Below are 5,943 nucleotides of genomic sequence, written 5' to 3' on the forward strand. Positions count from 1 at the left end.
GCAGTGGCAGTTGTGGGTGGCACACTCTTTGATGCACTGGTGGTCTGCAGGGCAGCGTGTCATCTGGCGATTGGTAGGTGACAGGGTGGATCTCAACAGTGGACTCTGTCAAGCTGCTCATGTGAAGTCAGTATTGCTGCATGAGCATGGCTCCACAGAACCAGCTTCCAGCTGTGTAATGTCCGAATCCCCTTCATATTCAGTTTGTTGAAGATTGTCCTTAGTTCTATGTAGTGAAAAAAACATTAATCTTTTTAAACGGTGTCTTGTATACCTATGATCTTGAAGTAGGCGCTAACTACACACAATCAACATAGCAGAAATTGATGAATGGAAGTATGCCAGGCAGGGCCGTCACCAGGTTTATGTGGGCCCTTGGGCGACACAGACTTAGTAGGCCCCTTTGTGGGGGAACTCACGGTAAAATAAGCAGAAAACGTCACTTTGTGTCCCCATATAGATGTTAGGCCCTGTTTATGCCCCCATATAAAAGTTTGTACCACCATAAATTTAGTGCCACACAGCCCCCTCCCAGGTAGTGCCACTTAGCCCCCCTCCCAGGTAGTGCCACACAGCCCCCCTCCCAGGTAGTGCCACACAGCCCCCCTTCCAAGGTAGTGCCACACAGCCCCCCTCCCAGGTAGAGCCACACAGCCTTCCCGTCCCAGGTAGTGCTACACAGCCCCCCTTCCTGGTAGTGCCACACAGCCCCCTCCCTGGTAGTGCCACACAGCCCCCCTCCCTGTAGGTAGCGCCTTCCTCTAGTGGAATCCCCAGCCAGAGCATTGCTGACCTTCTGTCTGGTGATTCCGCTTTAGGAGAAGCGCCTGACGTCACTGTCCATATATGGACAGTGTTGTCGCCATAGTCTTGGGCAGAGCGCTACTAGCACTCTGCCTAGGACTCCTGCTCTGCTCCTGACATCACTGTCCATATATGGATAGTGGTGTCTGGAGCAGCTCTGAAGTCCCGGGCAGAGCGCTAGTAAAAGCTCTGCTCCGTTACTCTGGGTCTGGGGAAGACCTTGACATCACTGTCCATATATAGATATTGATGTCAGGGGCAACTCCAGAGCCAAAGTCCCGGGCAGAGTGCTACTAGTAGAAGATCAATAAATTATAACCCAACCCTAGGCATTTCCGTGAACATCACAACAACAGATGGCAAGATCTGAACGTTTGTGGCATAGACAAAATCATTGTTGGATGTCGTGGTGGCGACACCTTTCGAAAACTGGAACGTATTGAAAGTAAGTGAATTACTAAATTGAAGAACAGCTCTCCCTGTGGGCTTAATGAAAAGATGTCCTTTGCACCATTTCTTTAATGATGGGTTCCTGTAGTATTTGTATATATAATCATTTTTAATAATGGTAGTGAAGAGTGTGTCTTAAGGTACATTTTTGGAGGCTTTATGGTAGCTATTATTTATCCATTATGTATCTCTAGAGGTTGATAGTGGTTTAACTTTTTTAATGATACTGTATTCCATTTTTTGGTCATCAGTCTGGCTGCCATCGGTGTTATCCACTATTCCATATTGGAGGGACTTCATCTGATTTTGATTTTGGACTGGGACGTCTTTAGACTTAATAATATCTAGTAGAGTTATGTTGTTATATATTTTTGTGGTCCATCTAATGTGTTCTTTTGGCAACTCAAATATTTTATATTGTTGTATTATATGCTGCACTAGCAATATTTCCCATCGTCAGCTTTTTTAGGGTATCTGATCTACTCACGTAGTATGTATGTTTACATATTACCTTTACATACTAGCATCTGTATTTTACATATACTGTATATTTATGAAATCTGATTCGCTTTTTTTTTACTTATATTAATTCATATGATCAATTAATGTTATATAGTCGCTTGGGAAATAATTGCCCGATATAAGCTGGTATTTACACATTATTCACATGTATTACACATATGTATATTTATTAATTTTAGCTTTTTCTTCTATTATACCTTTATAAAATCTTTTTTGAGTTACATGTCTTTACATTTTACAGTAGGTGACCATGATGATTTATGATTGCACCATTTTTTATATATATACATTTTAATGGGTATATATCTGTATATATTTTTTTATCACTGCACTTATTCACGTGTGTGCACGGTTTTGGGTTCTCACTTTGATTTGGTATTACTATTATGTAATTTTGGGCGTTATTTAAGCTGACTGTCACGAAGGTTCTGTGGACCCACTGGGCCATACCGCCTTGGCGGTAAGGCAGCCGGCCAACAGGGCGCAGGTCAGAGTCTAGAGTATATAGGGTACCTGTGGCAGCACGGACAGTAGCTTGGCAGGAGCTAGGCAGCAGGTAGACGTCAGGCGTGGAGTAGCAGACAGGCGTGGTATCCAGCACAGCACGACTACAGCAAGCACGGCACTAGATCAGGATATAGGTACAGGAACAGGAACACTGGGAGCAGGAAACACTAGGGGACCATTTGCATAGACAAACTATAGGGAACACAACAACGCTCAGGCATAGAACTAGGGGGCTGGACCCCTCTTATAGTCCCGGGTACTCACGGGTCAAAGTTTGTGCATGAGCTCTGGTGCGCGTGCTGCCCGTTTAAGAGTGGGCACGAGCGTGCGCGCGCACCCTACGGGATCCGGCAGAGGTGAGTGGACGCGAGCACTGGCGTCTCCTGAGGAGGAGGCTGGGACCAGCGCTTGCCGACTCGTGGCTGCGGCTGTCATGGGGAGGTTGGAGGTGACAACCTGCAGCCACGGACATTACACTGACTTCCTATATATATAAAGTTATGATGGTTGCATGTAAGATATTTCAAGTATGTATATTTGATATTCTATTTCTGTATTTTATCTATTGCTCTGTGTGTCCTTCTGCCTTACATGCGCGACTTCGCGCATCCATCGCGGGGGGCCAGATATGATCCCACTAATGGCAATAATGACAGTTTTTTGGTGTGCCCAATATAATCTATTTGGTTGATTTTTTTTATATATTCTTTCTAAATATTTTACTATGATTTGCTGGTGCCAGTCTGTGTTGCATGCAGATCTTCGGTCCCTCTTCTTTTGGAGGGGCCAATGTTTTGTGTCGGTCACAGATGGGTTTACAGTGACATACTTCTGGCAACTTTGACCATTTGTAGGATGGCTGCATGCGCCGTCCCGCTTTCTCCTTTCAAGCGCTGTTTGTTGACGTGGACACGCATGGATATGCGTCATCCGATCTCCTCTCTATCCTGGGATGGTGGGATCGGGGCAGCGTAGTATGACATCACTGAGGTTATTTACAAGGTGCGTATTTAACTGGAGATTCATGTATTTGTTTGCCTGTGTAACACCTGAGTGCAACATGCATGAAGCGCCCTGATTGGATTATCTGACTCTATCCCTCCTACTTAAGACCAAGCTTCCTCACTATTCATTACCCCTTGAAAAAGCTGACAGCGAAACACGCGTTGGGGTGTTTGTTGTGGTCTGTGGGTTTCTTTGGGGGATTAATATGCAAAACACGGGTTGGTATCCGACTTAACTTGGGTCTTTTAAAACTTGTTACTTGTACATTTGTACCCCTTGTCTGGTGATAATGTATTTACATACTAGTGATTTTTGAAGTGAATATTTTTATATTGTTATTTAGTATCTATATACCATACCCTAGTGCTGATTGTGTATATATATTTGATGCATCGTGATCCCTCATACCATCACCACATTTTATTGTATGTTATTTTATATATTCTCTTTTTGATGGCCTATATGTTTTCATAATATGTTCTAATAAAGTATTTTGTGATATACTGGATAGTGCTATATTTTGTACTATTGGGATACCATTATGTCTGTATATATTTCTATAGGTACTGTGTTCTAGTGTGGATATATATGGGCGTTTATTGATGAGACGTTTCTGTTTTGCTTGGACTTTATAGGTATTTATACATTTTTTGCTTGTGTTTCTATACAGGCCTTGTAACTAGTATGGATTTCCATACACGGGAATGGTAAAATTTGAACAAGAACTTAATCAAGTATATATTAAGTTGGAAAAAGACACACAAGAAATTAAAGCTAAGAAATTTCAACGTGATGTGGTGGATTTTCAGGAACAGAGAGTATACAGATAGCAGAAACTGGGGCCCTCTGTTATGGTCCGTTCAGAGTTATCTTCCTCTTTGGATAGTACTACTTCTGGAACGTCACAGGGACATGCACAAACGAGGAATAAGAGGTATGAGACCAGACGTACCTATATAAAAAGAAAATCGAACCCTGGTGATGAAGGCTCAAGTGGTGAATTGAAGGTAATCAATTTGTCTGATGTACTGCTCACCCCTTGTCAGATTTCTGTTCTCTTACTTAGTTTATCATTTGACGATTTTACAGCCATCAAAGATGTATTTCTTTTTGCACGCAAATTGATTTATAAAAAATATTATGCTAAGAGTGATCCTCGCAATTTATTCACAGCCAAAGAAGAATTGGAAGCGTTCCGGGCATTAGAATCCTTGCTCCGGGAACAGGAGGTGAGCGATGATAAATTTCCAGAATATATACATCCCAAATCCACTGCATTTCCACCCTTGTCATTAAATCCACCGGTGGAAATATTTGTGAGGATGGTGGTCGATGAGCTTCTTAAATTACCTCATGATCGAGGTTATAATAACCTCCCATGAGCATAAAGCCTTGAATGAGCCGAAGGCCATGAAGAATGTGGTTTTTAAGCCTGGAGACAAGGGTGGAAATGTTGTGGTATGGCCAGTTGATATGTACGAGTTTTAAGCGTATAGACAACTGCATTATGGCAGTTGCTATAGGCGTTTAACTTCCAACCCGACGGATATATTTAAGGGTCAACTTGACAAATTACTTTTGGAGGCATTTGAAAATAATAAAATCTCTAAGAAAGTCTTTGGGCGCCTGGTGGTCAAACATCCTATTATCCCAACATTATATATTTTACCCAAGATACATAAGGATCAAAAAAGACCACAACAGGCTGTGGGAGCGTTTGCGAATCTATCTGTCACCTTCTGGATTACTATATGCACCCATGCGTAGAGAATCTGCAATCGTATATCAAGGATTCCACTGATGTTTTTAAGCGCCTAGATGGTGTAACAATGAAACAGGATAAGTATCTAATATCCTGCGATGTTGAGTCCTTGTCTACATGTATCGATCATGAATTGGGTTTTTGTGCCATTTCACATTTTCTACGTGTGCAGAATCACGATCCCAAATTGGTACAGTTTCTTATTGCTCTTATGCGCTTTGTCCTTGAGCACAATTATTTTGTGTTTAGAGACAAATATTATTTACAACTGCGTTGCTTCATAGGCAAACCTGTTCTTGGGTTTCTGGGAGCAAGATTGCGTACAGGAGGCAATGGATATGGTTTCTGGATGCGTTATTACGTGGATGCGATTTATCGACGACATCCTTTTTATTTGACGGATGGAATTGGATCGTTTTTTTACTATTTTGTATAGTAATCAATAGAACATCAAACTCACTTGTGTGATCCTCCAAGAAATGATGGAATTTTTAGACTTAAAAATTACAGCGAATAATACAGGTAGGCTTAACACCACCATCTTTCGTTAAAAAAAACATCAGTTAATGCTGAATCATCATTTCATCCATCACATACTATATGTGCTATTCCTACCGGCCAATTTTTAAAGGCAAGATGGGTTTGCGATTCTAAATCTAATTTTGAAGATGAGGCATACAAATTGAAAAATCGTTTTTTACAGCATGGCTATCACAGGCGAGATATTAAAAAGGGATATCAAAGAGCATGCATAACTGACCGGAATAATCTTCTAATTCAACACAAACCAAAGAATCAGGATTCTGTGGTAAGATTTATTACTACGTACAATACACAATGGACAGAAATGAGGGATATTGTGTCTCAGTTTGGCCAATCTTGCTGTTAGACCC

The sequence above is a fragment of the Rhinoderma darwinii genome, chromosome 1, assembly GCF_050947455.1.
Source record: "Rhinoderma darwinii isolate aRhiDar2 chromosome 1, aRhiDar2.hap1, whole genome shotgun sequence".
NCBI lineage: Eukaryota > Metazoa > Chordata > Amphibia > Anura > Rhinodermatidae > Rhinoderma > Rhinoderma darwinii.